An 8535-nucleotide genomic window follows, 5' to 3' on the forward strand; every position below is an offset into this window, starting at 1 on the left:
CCATGGGAGTAATGTCTCTAACAGTCTACGATTTGATCGTTCCCTGGAAGACCAGTAGTAGTTTCCTATGCCCACCTGGAGGCTTTCTGTAATCTGTGGACTATCAGAGTGTTGATGAAACACAGAAATTGCATCGGGATTGAATACAACAGCCACCATGCGCACTTTCCTCCATGGGAGTAATTCTCAAACAGTCTACGCTTTGACCGTTCCCTTGAAGACCAGTAGTAGTTTCCGATGCACATCTGGTGGCATTCTGAAATCTGTGGACTATCAGAGTGTTGATGAAACACAGAAATTGCTTCGGGATTGAATACAAAAGTCACCATGCGCACTTTCCTCCACGGGAGGTATGTCTCAAACAGTCGACGCTTTGATCGTTCCCTGGAAGACCAGTAGTAGTTTCCGATGCACATCTGGTGGCATTCTGTAATCTGTGGACTATCAAAGTGTTGATGAAACACAGAAATTGCATCGGGATTTAAAACAACAGTCAACATCCGCAATTTCCTGCATGGGAGTAATGTCTGAAACAGTCTACGCTTTGATCGTTCCCGGGAAGACCAGTAGTAGTTTCTGATACACATCTCGTGGCATTCTGTAATATGTGTACTATCAGAGTGTTGATGAAACACACAAAATGCAACGGGATTTAATACAACAGTTACCATGCGCACTTTCCTCCATGGGAGTAATGTCTTAAAGATATTTCGCTTTGATCGTTCCCTTAAAGACCAGTAGTAGTTTCCGATGCACATCTGGAGGCATTCTGTAATCTGTGGATTATCAGAGAGTTGATGAAACACAGAAATTTCATCGGGATTGAATACAACAGTCACCATGCGCATATTCCTCCATAAAAGTAATATCTCAAACAGTCGACGCTTTGATCGTTCCCTGGAAGACCAGTAGAAGTTTCCGATGCACATCTGGAGGCTTTCCATAATCTGTGGACTATCAGAGTGTTGATGAAACACAGAAATTGCATCGGTATTGAATACAACAGTTACCATGCGAACTTTCCTCCATAGGAGAAATGTCTCAAACAGTCAACGATTTGATCGTTCCCTGGAAGACCAGTAGTTGTTTCCGATGCACTTCTGGAGGCATTCTGTAATCTGTGGAGTATGAGAGTGTTGATGAAACACAGAAATTGCATCGGGATTAAATACAACAGTCACCATGCGCATATTCCTTCATAAAAGTAATATCTCAAACAGTCTACGCTTTGATCGTTCCCTGGAAGACCAGTAGAAGTTTCCGATGCACATCTGGAGGCATTCTGTAATCTGTGGACTATCAGAGTGTTGATGAAACACAGAAATTGCATCGGGATTGAATACAACAGTCACCATCCGCACTTTACTCCATGGGAGTAATGTCTGAAACAGTCTACGACTGGAGAGTTCCCAGGAAGACCAGTAGTAGTTTCCGATAAACATCTGGATTCTTTCTGTAATCTGTGGACTATCAGAGTGTTGATGAAACACAGAAAATGCATCGGGATTGAATACAACAGTCACCATGCCCACTTTCCTCCATGGGAGTAATTCTCAAACAGTCTACGCTTTGATCGTTCCCTGGAAGACTAGTAGTAGTTTCCGATGCACATCTGGAGGCATTCTGTAGTCTGTGGACTATCAGAGTGTTGATGAAACACAGAAAATGCAACGGGATTGAATACAACAGTTACCATGCGCACTTTCCTCCATGGGAGTAATGTCTTAAAGATACTACACTTTGATCGTTCCCTTAAAGACCAGTAGTAGTTTCCGATGCACATCTGGAGGCATTCTGTAATCTGTGGATTATCAGAGTGTTGATGAAACACAGAAATTTCATCGGGATTGAATACAACAGTCACCATGCGCATATTCCTCCATAAAAGTAATATCTCAAACAGTCGACGCTTTGATCGTTCCCTGGAAGACCAGTAGAAGTTTCCGATGCACATCTGGAGGCTTTCCGTAATCTGTGGACTATCAGAGTGTTGATGAAACACAGAAATTGCATCGGGATTGAATACAACAGTTACCATGCGAACTTTCCTCCATGGGAGTAATGTCTCAAACAGTCTACGATCTGATCTTTCCCTGGAAGACCAGTAGAAGTTTCCGATGCACATCTGGAGGCATTCTGTAATCGGTGGACTATCAGAGTGTTGATGAAACACAGAAATTACATCGGGATTGAATGCAACAGTCACCACGCGCACTTTCCTCCATGGGAGTAATGTCTCTAAGAGTCTACGCTTTGATCGTTCCCTGGAAGACCAGTAGTAGTTCCCGATGCGCATCTGGAGGCTTTCCGTAATCTGTGGACTATCAGTGTGTTGATGAAACACAGAAATTGCATCGGGATTGAATACAACAGTCACCATGCGCACTTTCCTCCATGGGAGTAATGTCTCAAACAGTCTACGTTTTGATCGTTCCCTGGAAGCCCAGTAGTGGTTTGCGATTAACATCTGGAGGCATTCTGTAATCTGTGGACTATCAGAGTGTTGATGAAACACAGAAATTGCATCGGGATTGAATACAACAGTTAACCATGCGCACTTTCCTCCATGGGAGTAATGTCCCAAACAGTCTACGCTTTGATCGTTCCTTGGAAGACCAGTAGTAATTTCCGATGCACATCGGGAGCCATTCTGTAATCTGTGGACTATCAGAGTGTTGATGAAACACAGAAATTGCATCGGGATTTAATACAACGTTCACCATGCGAACTTTCCTCCATGGGAGTAATGTCTCAAACAGTCTACCATTTGATCGTTCCCTGGAAGACCAGTAGTAGTTTCCGATGCACTTCTGGAGGCATTCTGTAATCTGTGGAATATCAGAGTGTTGATGAAACACAGAAATTGCATCGGGATTGAATACAACTGTCACCATGCGCACTATCCTCCATGAGAGTAATTCTCAAACAGTCTACGCTTTGATCGTTCCCTGAAAGACCAGTAGTAGTTTCCGATGCACATCTGGTGGCATTCTGTAATCTGTGGACTATCAGAGTGTTGATGAAACACAGAAATTGCATCGGGATTGAATACAACAGTCACCTACCGCACTTTCCTCCTTCGAAGTAATGTCTGAAACAGTCTACGCCTGGATCGTTCCCAGGAAGACCAGTAGTAGTTTCCGATGCACATCTCGTGGCATTCTGTAATCTGTGGACTATCAGAGTGTTGATGAAACACAGAAAATGCATCGGGATTGAATACAACAGTCACCATGCGCACTTTCCACCATGGGAGTAATTCTCAAACGGTCTACGCTTTGATCGTTCCCTGGAAGACGAGTAGTAGTTTCCGATGCACATCTGGAGGCATTCTGTAATCTGTGGACTATCAGAGTGTTGATGAAACACAGAAATTGCATCGGGATTGAATACAACAGTCAATATGAGCCCATTCCTCCATAAAAGTAATGTCTCTAACAGTCTACGCTTTGATCGTTCCCTGGAAGACCAGTAGTAGTTTCCGATGCGCATCTGGAGACATTCTGCAATCTGTGGACTATCAGAGTGTTGATGAAACACAGAAATTGCATCGGGATTGAATGCAACAGTCACCATGAGCACATTCCTCCACAAAACTAATGTCTCTAACAGTCTACGCTTTGATCGTTCCCAGGAAGACCAGTAGTAGTTTCCGATGCACATCTGGAGGCATTATGTAATCTGTGGAGTATCCGAGTGTTGATGAAACACAGAAATTGCATCGGGTTTTGAATACAACAGTTACCTTGCACACTTTCCTCCATGGGACTAATGTCTCTAACAGTCTACGCTTTGATCGTTCCCTGGAAGAGCAGTAGTAGTTTCTGATGCACATGGGGAGGCATTCTCTAATCTGTGGACTTTTCAGAGTGTTGATGAAACACAGAAATTGCATCGGGATTGAATACAACAGTCACCATTGCGTACTTTCCTTCATGGGAGTAATTCTCAAACCGGCTACGCTTTGATCGTTCCCTGGAAGACCAGTAGTAGTTTCCGATGCACTTCTGGAGGCATTCTGTAATCTGTGGAGTATCAGAGTGTTGATGAAACACAGAAATTGAATCGGGATTGAATAAAACAGTCACCATGCGCACTCTCCTCCATGGGAGTAATTCTCAAACAGTCTACGCTTTGTCGTTCCCTGGAAGACTAGTAGTAGTTTCCGATGCACATCTGGTGGCATTCTGTAATCTGTGGACTATCAGAGTGTTGATGAAACACAGAAATTGCATCGGGATTGAATACAACAGTCACCATCCGCACTTTCCTCCATGGGAGTAATGTCTGAAACAGTCTACGCCTGGATCGTTCCCAGGAAGACCAGTAGTAGTTTCCGATGCACATCTCGTGGCATTCTGTAATTTGTGGACTATCAGAGTGTTGATGAAACACAGAAATTGCATCGGGATTGAATACAACAGTCACCATGCGCACTTTCCTCCATGGGATTATTTCTCAAACAGTCTACGCTTTGATCGTTCCCTGGAAGACCAGTAGTAGTTTCCGACGCACATCTGGTGGCATTCTGTAATCTGCTGACTATCAGAGTGTTGATGAAACACAGAAATTGCATCGGGATTGAATACAACAGTCACCATCCGCACTTTCCTCCATCGATGTAATGTCTGAAACAGTCAACGCCTGGATCGTTCCCAGGAAGACCAGTAGTAGTTTCCGATGCACATCATGTAGCATTCTGTAATCTGTGGACTATCAGAGTGTTAATGAAACACAGAAAATGCATAGGGATTGAATACAACAGTCACCATTCGCACTTTCCTGCATGGGAGTAATTCTCAAACGGTCTACGCTTTGATCGTTCCCTGGAAGACGAGTAGTAGATTCCGATGAACATCTGGTTGCACTCTGTAATCTGTGGACTATCAGAGTGTTGATGAAACACGGAAATTGCAACGGGATTGAATACAACATTCACCATGCGCACTTTCCCCCACGGGAGGTATGTCTCAAACTGTCTACGCTTTGATCGTTCCCTGGAAGACCAGTAGTAGTTGCCGATGCACATCTGGAGGCATTCTGTAATCTGGGGACTATCAGAGTGTTGATGAAACACAGAAATTGCATCGGGATTGAATACAACAGTCACCATCCGCACTTTCCTCCATCGAAGTTATGTCTGAAACAGTCTACGCCTGGATCGTTCCCAGGAAGACCAGTAGTAGTTTCCGATGCACATCTCGTGGCATTCTGTAATCTGTGGACTATCAGAGTGTTCATGAAACACAGAAAATGCATCGGGATTGAATACAACAGTCACCATGCGCACTTTCCTCCATGGGAGTAATTCACAAACAGTCTACGCTTTGATCGTTCCCTGGAAGACCAGTAGTAGTTTGTGATGTACATCTGGCGGCATTCTATAATCTGTGGACTATCAGAGTGTTGATGAAACACATAAATTGCATCGGGATTGAATACAACAGTCACAATGCGTACTCTCCTCCACGGGAGGTATGTCTCAAACAGTCTACGCTTTGATCTTTCCCTGGAAGACCAATAGTAGTTTCCGATGCACATCTGGAGGCATTCTGTAATTTTTCGACTATCAGAGTGTTGATGAAACACAGAAATTGCATCAGGATTGAATACAACAGTCACCATCCGCACTTTCCTCCTTGGGAGTAATGTCTGAAACAGTCTTGGCTTTGATCGTTCTTTGAAAGACCAGAAGTAGTTTCTGCTGCACATCTCGTGGCATTCTGTAATCTGTGGACTATCAGAGCGTTGATGAAACACAGAAAATGCATCGGGATTGATTACAACAGTCACCTTACGCACTTTCCTCCATGGGAGTAATTCTCAAACAGTCTATGCTTTGATCGTTCCCTGGAAGACCAGTAGTAGTTTCCGATGAACATCTGGTGGCATTCTGTAATCTGTGGACTATCAGAGTGTTGATGAAACACAGAAATTGCAACGGGATTGAATACAACATTCACCATGCGCACTTTCCTCCACGGGAGGTATGTCTCAAACTGTCTACGCTTTGATCGTTCCCTGGAAGACCAGTAGTAGTTGCCGATGCACATCTGGAGGCATTCAGTAATCTGTGGACTATCAGAGTGTTGATGAAACACAGAAATTGCATCGGGATTGAATACAACAGTCACCATGAGCACATTCCTCCATAAAAGTAAAGTCTCTAACAGTCTACGCTTTGATCGTTCCCTGGAAGACCAGTAGTAGTTTCCGATGCGCATCTGGAGGCATTCTGTAATCTGTGGACTATCAGAGTGCTGATGAAACACAGAAATTGCATCGGGATTGAATATAACAGTCACCATGAGCACATTCCTCCATAAAACTAATGTCTCTAACAATCTACGCTTTGATCGTTCCCAGGAAGACCAGTAGTTGTTTCCGATGCACATCTGGAGGCATTCTGTAATCTGTGGAGTATCCGAGTGTTGATGAAACACAGAAATTGCATAGGGTGTTGAATACAACAGTTACCATGCACACTTTTCTCCATGGGAGTAATGTCTCTAACAGTCTACGCTTTGATCGTTCCCTGGAAGACCAGTAGTAGTTTCCGATGCACATCTGGAGGCTTTCCGTAATCTGTGGACTATCAGAGTGTTGATGAAACACAGAAATTGCATCGGGATTGAATACAACAGTCACCATGCGCACTTTCCTCCATGGGAGTAATGTCTCTAAAGGACCACGCTTTGATCTTTCCCTGGAAGACCAGTAGTAGTTTCCGATGCACATCTGGAGGCTTTCTGTAATCTGTGGACTATCAGAGTGTTCATGAAACACAGAAATTGCACCGGGATTGAATACAACAGTCTCCATGCGCAGTTTCCTCAATGGGAGCAATGTCTCAAACATTCTACGCTTTGATCGTTCCCTGGATGACCAGTAGTAGTTTCAATTGCACATCTGGAGGCATTCTGTATTCTGTGGACTATCAGAGTGTTGATGAAACACAGAAATTGCATCGGGATTGAATACAACAGTCACCATGAGCACATTCCTCCATAAAAGTAAAGTCTCTAACAGTCTACGCTTTGATCGTTCCCAGGAAGACCAGTAGTAGTTTCCGATGCGCATCTGGAGGCATTCTGTAATCTGTGGACTATCAGAGTGTTGATGAAACACAGAAATTGCATCGGGATTGAATATAACAGTCACCATGAGCACATTCCTCCATAAAACTAATGTCTCTAACAGTCTACGCTTTGATCGTTCCCAGGAAGACCAGTAGTTGTTTCCGATGCACATCTGGAGGCATTCTGTAATCTGTGGAGTATCCGAGTGTTGATGAAACACAGAAATTGCATCGGGTGTTGAATACAAAAGTTACCATGCACACTTTCCTCCATGGGAGTAATGTCTCTAACAGTCTACGCTTTGATCGTTCCCTGGAAGACCAGTAGTAGTTTCCGATGCACATCTGGAGGCTTTCCGTAATCTGTGGACTATCAGAGTGTTGATGAAACACAGAAATTGCATCGGGATTGAATACAACAGTCACCATGCGCACTTTCCTCCATGGGAGTAATGTCTCTAAAAGTCTACGCTTTGATCTTTCCCTGGAAGACCAGTAGTAGTTTCCGATGCACTTCTGGAGGCATTCTGTTATCTGTGGAGTATCAGAGTGTTGATGAAACACAGAAATTGAATCGGGATTGAATACAACAGTAACCATAAGCACTTTCCTCCATGGGAGTAATTCTCAAACAGTCTACGCTTTGATCGTTCCCTGGAAGACCAGTAGTAGTTTCCCATGCACATCTGGTGGCATTCTGTAATCCGTGGACTATCAGAGTAGTGATGAAACACAGAAATTGCATCGGGATTGAATACAACTGTCACCATCCGCACTTTCCTCCATGGGAGTAATGTCTGAACAGTCTACGCCTGGATCGTTCCCAGGAAGACCAGTAGTAGTTTCCGATGCACATCTCGTGGCATTCTGTAGTCTGTGGACTATCAGAGTGTTGATGAAACACAGAAATTGCATCGGGATTGAATACAACAGTCACCATGCGCACTTTCCTCCATGGGAGTAATTCTCAAACAGTCTATGCTTTGATCGTTCCCTGGAAGACCAGTAGTAGTTTCCGATGCACATCTGGTGGCATTCTGTATTCTGTGGACTATAAGAGTGTGGATGAAACACAGAAATTGCATCGGGAATGAATACAACAGTCAACATGCGCACTTTCCTCCTCGGGAGGTATGTCTCTAACAGTCTACGCTTTGATCGTTCCCTGGAAGACCAGTAGTAGTTTCCGATGCACATCTGGTGGCATTCTGTAATCTGTGGATTATCAGAGTGTTGATGAAACACAGAAATTGCATCGGGATTGAACACAACAGTCACCATCCGCACTTTCCTTCATGGGAGTAATGTCTGAAACAGTCTACGCTTTGATCGTTCCCTGGAAGACCATTAGTAGTTTCCGATGCACATCTCGTGGCATTCTGTAATCTTTGGACTATCACAGTGTTGATGAAACACTGAAAATGCATCGGGATTGAATACAACAGTCACCATGCGCA

This window comes from Schistocerca gregaria, unplaced genomic scaffold (assembly GCF_023897955.1).
Source record: "Schistocerca gregaria isolate iqSchGreg1 unplaced genomic scaffold, iqSchGreg1.2 ptg000169l, whole genome shotgun sequence".
NCBI lineage: Eukaryota > Metazoa > Arthropoda > Insecta > Orthoptera > Acrididae > Schistocerca > Schistocerca gregaria.